The sequence below is a fragment of the Aegilops tauschii genome, chromosome 6 (genome assembly GCF_002575655.3).
Source record: "Aegilops tauschii subsp. strangulata cultivar AL8/78 chromosome 6, Aet v6.0, whole genome shotgun sequence".
Lineage (NCBI taxonomy): Eukaryota > Viridiplantae > Streptophyta > Magnoliopsida > Poales > Poaceae > Aegilops > Aegilops tauschii.
This window is the reverse complement of record NC_053040.3, coordinates 494,001,601-494,009,414: the sequence shown is the minus strand read 5'-3', so window position 1 is coordinate 494,009,414 and position 7,814 is coordinate 494,001,601.

Here is a 7,814-nt window from a genome sequence, read left to right as displayed (position 1 = left end):
TCTCCAAATTTATTTTATGTTGACATAGAGTGGGACTAATGCCCTTAAGATCATCCAGAGTATATCCAATAGCAGCGCAGTGCTTCTTCAGAGTTTTCAATAATCTCTCTTCCTCATGCTCTGAAAGGTTAGCATTAATAATAACATGATATATCTTCTTTTCATCAAGATAAGCATATTTAAGAGTATCAGGTAATGGTTTGAGCTCAAACACGGGATCACCCTTGGGTGGAGGAGGATCCCCTAGGATTTCGACAGGCAAATTGTGTTTCAGAATAGGTTCTTGTTTAAAGAATACTTCATCTATTTCCCTTCTTTCATTCATAAACATATCATTTTCATGGTCAAGCAAATATTGTTCTAAAGGATCATTAGGAGGTACGGCAATAGAAGCAAACCCAATAATTTCATCCTTACTAGTCAATTCCTCTTCACGATGTTGTCTACTAAATTTAGAGAAATTAAACTCATGAGACATATCATCCAGGCCAATAGTAACAACATTCTTTTCGCAGTCTATCTTATCGTTAATAGTATTCAAGAAGGGTCTACCAAATATAATGGGACAAAAGCTATCTTGTGGGGAACTAAGGACGAGAAAATCAGCAGGATATTTAGTTTTCCCACACAAGACTTCAACATCTCTAACAATCCCTATTGGTGAAATAGTATCTCTATTGGCAAGCTTAATGGTAACATCAATATCTTCTATTTCAGCAGGTGCAATATCATGCATAATTTCTTTGTATAAGTCATGAGGTATAGCACTAGCACTAGCACCCATATCACATAAGCCATGATAGCAATGATCTCCTATTTTAACAAAAATAACAGGCATGCCCACAATGGGTCTATGCTTATCTTTAGCACAAGGTTTAGCAATTCCAGCAGTTTCATTGCAGAAGTAAATAACATGCCCATCAATATTATCAGCCAAGAGATCTTTAACAATAGCAATATTAGGTTCAACCTTAACTTGCTCAGGAGGTGTGTAAGTTCTAATTTTGCTTTTACAGACCACAGTTGAAGCTTTAGCATGATCTTTTATCCTAACAGGAAAAGGTGGTTTCTCAACATAAGCAGTAGGAACAATAGGATCATTATAAGTGATAGTCTTTTCTTCAACTTTAATAGGTGCAGCTACTTTTACTTCTATGGGAGGATGATATTTAAACCACTTCTCCTTAGGGAGATCAATATGAGTAGCAAATGATTCACAAAACGAAGCTACTATCTCAGAGTCAAGTCCATATTTAGTGCTAAACTTACAGAAAACATCGGTGTTCATAAAAGATTTAACACAATCAAACTTAGGTGTTATACCTGACTCCTTACCTTTGTCGAGGTCCCAATCTTCAGAGTTGCGTTTAATTCTTTCCAATAAATCCCATTTGAATTCAATAGTCTTCATCATATAAGAGCCAGAACAAGAAGTATCGAGCATGGTGCAATTATTTTCAGAAAGCCGGGCATAAAAATTCTGAATAATTATTTCTCTTGGGAGCTCATGATTGGGGCATGAATATAACATTGATTTAAGCCTCCCCCAAGCTTGAGCGATGCTTTCTCCTTCGCGAGGCCAAAAATTATATATATAATTGCGATCACGATGAACAAGATGCATAGGATAAAACTTTTGGTGAAATTCCATTTTCAATCGTTTATAGTCCCAAGATCCCGTATCATCACATAGCATGTAGCATGTCAATGCGTCTCCCTCCAAAGATAAAGGGAAAACCTTCCTCTTAATAACATCACCGGGTATACCTGCAAGCTTAAATAATCCACAAACTTCATCCACATCGATTAGGTGTAAATCGGGATGCATTGTTCCATCTCCTGCAAAAGGATTAGCTAGCAGTTTCTCTAACATACCTGAAGGAATTTCAAAGCAAACATCTTCAGCAGGTTCAGTAGGTTGAGGAGCAACTCTTTTCTCTTCTGGATGGGGTAAAGATACCCCGAACAAGCCCCTCAAAGGATTACTTTCCATAGTAACAAGTGATAGTAAATGTCAGCACACTATATAAAATTTTCCTTACCAAGTTCCACTCACCAAAGGCAATTCACTCCCCGGCAACGGTGCCAGAAAAGAGTCTTGATGACCCACAAGTATAGGGGATCTATCGTAGTCCTTTCGATAAGTAAGACTGTCGAACCCAACGAGGAGCAGAAGGAAATGATAAGCGGTTTTCAGCAAGGTATTCTCTGCAAGCACTGAAATTATCGGTAACAGATAGTTTTGTTATAAGGTAGATGGTAACGAACAACAAGTAATAAAAGTGAATAAGGTGCAGCAAGGTGGCCCAATCCTTTTTGTATCAAAGGACAAGCCTAGACAATTTCTTATATAAAGGAAAACGCTCCAGAGGACACATGGGAATTATCGTCAAGCTAGTTTCATCACGTTCATATGATTCGCGTTCGGTACTTTGATAATTTGATATGTGGGTGGACCGGTTCTTGGGTGCTGCCCTTACTTGGACAAGCATCCCACTTACGATTAAATCCTAATGCAAGCATCCGCAACTACAAAAGAAGTATTAAGGTAAACCTAACCATAGCATGAAACATATGGATCCAAATCAGCCCCTTACGAAGCAACACATAAACTAGGGTTTAAGCTTCTGTCACTCTAGCAACCCATCATCTACTTATTACTTCCCAATGCCTTCCTCTAGGACCAGACAATGGTGAAGTGTCAGGTAGTCGACGTTCACATGACACCACTAGAAGAGAGACAACATACATCTCATCAAAATATCGAACGAATACCAAATTCACATGACTACTAATAGCAGGACTTCTCCCATGTCCTCAGGAACAAACGTAACTACTCACAAATCATATTCATGTTCATAATCAGAGGGGTATTAATATGCATATAGGATCTGAACATATAATCTTCCACCAAGTAAACCAACTAGCATCAACTACAAGGAGTAATCAACACTACTAGCAACCTACAGGTACCAATCTCAGACTTAGAGACAAGAATTGGATACAAGAGATGAACTAGGGTTTGAGAGGAGATGGTGCTGGTGAAGATGTTGATGAAGATTGACCCCCTCTCGATGAGAGGATCATTGGTGATGACGATGGCGATGATTTCCCCCTCCCGGAGGGAGTTTCCCTGGCAGAACAGCTCCGCCGGAGCCCTAGATTGGTTCCGCCAAGGTTCCGCCTCGTGGCGGCGGAGTTTCGTCCTGTAAGCTTGCTTCTGATTTTTCTTCGGACGAAAGACTTCATATAGCAGAAGATGGGCACCGGAGGGCCAACAGGGGGCCCACGAGGCAGGGGGCGCGCCCAGGGGGGTAGGGCGCGCCCCCACCCTCGTGGCCAGGGTGTGGGCCCCCTCTGGCATTTTCTTTGCTCAGTATTTTTTATATTTTCCAAAAATAACTTTTGTGGAGTTTCAGGACTTTTGGAGTTGCGTAGAATAGGTCTCTAATATGTGCTCCTTTTCCAGCCCAGAATTCCAGCTGCCAGCATTCTCCCTCCTTATGTAAACCTTGTGAAATAAGAGAGAATAGGCATAAGTATTGTGACATAACGTGTAATAACAGCCCGTAATGCAATAAATATCAATATCAAAGCATGATGCAAAATGGATGTATCAGCACACGTTCAGCTCGATGACGTCCCTCGAGCTCTTGATCCAGTTGAGGCCGAGGGAGATTTCCGTCAGCACGACGGTGTGGCGATGGTGATGATGAAGTTACCAGCGCAGGGCCTCGCCTAAGCACTACGACGATATGATAGAGGTGTGTAACTGTGGAGAGGGGCACCGAACACGGCTAAGAGAAACTTTGTGTTCTAGAGTACCCCCCTGCCCCGTATATAAAGGAGGGGAGGGGAGGGGGAGGCCGGCCGGCCCCTGTAGGGCGCGCCAGGAGAAGGGAGTCCTACTAGGACTCCAAGTCCTAGTAGGATTCCACCTAGAGGGGGAAGAAGGAAGGGATAGGGGGAAGGGAAGGAAAGGGGGGTGCCACCCCCTTCCCCTAGTCCAATTCGGACCCAAGGGGGGGGCGGCCAGCCCCTTGTGGCCCTTCTCTCTCCCCACTAAGGCCCATGAAGGCCCATTAGTTCCCCCGGGGGGTTTCGATAACCCTCCGGCACTCCGATATTTATCCAGTACCTCCCGGAACTCATCCGGTGTCCGAATAACATTGTCCAATATATCAATCTTTATGTCTCGACCATTTCGAGACTCCTCGTCATGTCCGTGATTTTATCCGGGACTCCGAACAAACTTTGGTCATCAAATCACATAACTCATAATACAAATCGTCATCGAACGTTAAGCGTGCAGACCCTACAGGTTCGAGAACTATGTAGACATGACTGAGACACATCTCCGGTCAATAACCAATAGTGGAACCTGGATGCTCATATTGGCTCCTACATATTCTACGGAGATCTTTATCGATCAAACCGCATAAAAACATACGTTGTTCCCTTTGTCATCGGTATGTTACTTGCCGAGATTCGATCGTCGGTATCATCATACCTAGTTCAATCTTGTTATCGGCAAGTCTCTTTACTCGTTCCGTAATGTATCATCCCGTAACTAACTCATTAGTCACATTGCTTGCAAGTCTTATAGTGATGTGCATTACCGAGAGGGCCCAGAGATACCTCTCCGATACACGGAGTGACAAATCCTAATCCCGATCTATGCTAACTCAACAAACACCATCGGAGACACCTGTAGAGTATCTTTATAATCACCCAGTTACGTTGTGACGTTTGATAAGGCACAAGGTGTTCCTCCGGTATTCGGGAGTTGCATAATCTCATAGTCAGAGGAAAATGTATAAGTCATGAAGAAAGCAATAGCAATAAAACTAAAGAATCATTATGCTAAGCTAACGGATGGGTCTTGTCCATCACATCATTCTCAAATGATGTGATCCCATTCATCAAATGACAACACATGTCTTTGTTTAGATAACTTAACCATCTTTGATTAACGAGCTAGTCAAGTAGAGGCATACTAGGGACACTCTGTTTGTCTATGTATTCACACATGTACTAAGTTTTCGGTTAATACAATTCTAGCATGAATAATAAACATTTATCATGATATAAGGAAATATAAATAACAACTTTATTATTGCCTCTAGGGCATATTTCCTTAACCTCGCGGCCAAACATCTTCCGCTGTGACTCCAGCTCTGTGACCGATTCAACCGGTTGAACCTCGTTCCGGCCAACATCTTCCGCTGTGACTCGCTCCAGGAGCTCGACCTCTTCTCGTTTGAGTTCCCCGCCGGCACTGACGTGTTCCTTCCCCGCCTCCAGCATCTCACTCTGGTAAATATTGCCATAAGTGACCAGGATCTGGAGCAATTGGTCGCTGCCAGCCCCGTTCTGGAGACCCTGGAGCTCACCATGGATCCCCCCAAACCCCAAGCACGTCCGTCTCCGCAGCCAAAGCCTCCGGTGCGCGACCCTTATAGGTTCATCGGAAAATTTGACAAGGGGCTAGATAGTTTCCATATTCCCTAGTCAACCCTTTTTTTCTTGTACAAATGAGAAACATTCCACTAATAAAGATTTTGAGTAGGGAAAAAATTCAGAAAAGGGAGGGCACAATAAAAAAGTTACTATAATATTTTGGGTGGCACAAAAAATATTTGATGGAGTTATACATAACCTTTAAAAATTTGAGTTAAACATAACGTTTGAGAAGTTACTATTAGAGCATCTCCAACAGCCGCACAAAAATTTTGCGCCCAATAAAAGTTATAGCACGCCACTGTAGCACTTTTAATGCGCCAGGATCAACATTGCTTTAGCAGACGCCAAAAAACATGGGCCCAAAAAAGCACGCAGTGCAAATTGTGGAGTGCGTGCAAGCCAGAGCCCAAAATATGCTGCACGCGATAGTGTTTTCAGGGCGTGCCCAAAACTTTTTAGCGCACGCAATATTTTACAACATCTGTTGGAGCTATTCGGCGCCAAAAAAAGAATTTTTAGCGCGCGAAGCTCTTTTTAGGCGCCTGTTGGAGGTGCTCTTAACTTTTAGTCTTTTTACAAAAATGATATGTAACTATGGAAAAGAATTGTATAATTTTTCAAGAAGTTGCTTACTAATATGTGCAACTTTATGCAGAACTACATACACGTACAGTTTAAGAGGTAAAAAGATCAGAAAAGTGATATACCAAAGAAACAGAACATGGCAGTATCCAACGTACACGGTACATCCACTAACTCATCTTTGTTTGGATTATTCCAACACCATCGAGTTTTTTTAGAGTGATTTTTTAAAATTTATGTATGAATTCCAAAAATAAAATAGTGCAGATGTCAGCATTATGTACGTCCACACATGACAATAATAAGGGCAACTTCAACAGTGGTCACTATGAACCAACCTGTGATTTGATGGTTAGAGAGACTGTGATATCTCCAGCCCCACCAGGGTTCAAATCCTGGTGCTCTCATTCATTCCTGGATTTATTTCAGGATTTCCGGCGATGCGCATTTAGTGGGAGGAGACGTTTCCCGTCGACGACGAGGTGCCTACGGCGACTTCGTAAATTTCAAGATGATATGCCGGCTTAGTCTTTCGAAGGTGCTCATAGGGGTAGGGTGCGTGTGTGTTGAAAAGGAGACAAAAGAACGAATAAGAAGCATGGCCGGATTTACGCATAGAATCTTCGGAGCCGGGCAGCGTTCCAAGGTTTCGGCTCTAAGCGATTATCCGATGCATTGCGAAGGCGGTAGGCTCCTCCAGTGAGAACTTCATCTATAATGAAGGGACCTTCCCATTTTGGTTTGAGTTTGTCCTTTTTCTTCTCTGGGAGATGTAAAACGAGCTCACCGACATTATAAGTCTTTGCCCGCACTTCTCCGCTTTGGTATCTTCGAGCTTGTTGTTGATAGAATGCCGAACGGGATTTTACGATATCGCGCTCCTCCTTCAAGCCATCTAAGTCGTCCTGCCGATCGAGCTCGGCCTCTCTCTCTTCATACATGCGCCTTCGAGGTGAGTCATCAATAATGTCGCAAGGCAAGACAACCTCTGTGTAACATCCCAAATTTTCAATTTGGAATGTTATACATTAGATCATCATTGCATAGCATATTTTATTGCATTTTGGCAAATCCTCGATAAATCCTAAGCAACTCAAGGACCCTCGGAGAGAGTTGGGGATTTTCCCGGTTTTTCATATATGATTTTTATCAAATAATAAAATGAGGATTTTTGGTTTTAATTATTTTTCTCTCCGAATAATATTTCGTATTAAAATAAATGAGAGGAGAAAATATGACTTCTCCAAAATAATTGAAATATTGGAGGAAAAATATTAAAATCAAATATTTGATTTTATCCGGATTTTATTTGCAATTTTAATTGCATTAAAAAAAATTGCACGTTTTCAAAACTGCATTTTTGGGCCAGAAAATGTTCATCTTGTTCTAATTATTTTAATTAGACGGGAAAAAATTTATTTTTCTGCGATTTTTTTTAGATTCGGCGAATTTAAAAAAAAAATCCCGCGCCCGAGTGGGCCGAGGCCCATCCGAGCCAGGCCGGCCCGTTCCCGCGTCGTCTCCCACCCGGAGACCACCGCGCCGACGCCCCGAGTCCGGCTCGAGGCCACCACCCCGCCGCCTTGCCCCCTCCTCCACGCCACCCCCTCCCCCTCCTATAAGTACCCCCTGCCCCGCCACCTCTCCTCAGCCCGCCGCCCCGACCCGCACCCGCCGCCGCCGCCAGGAGCGCCCGCGCCGCCGCCGAAGACGCCGCCGCCCCGGAGCCCGTGCGCCGCCGCCCGCCGCCTCCCGTCGCTGCCCGAGCC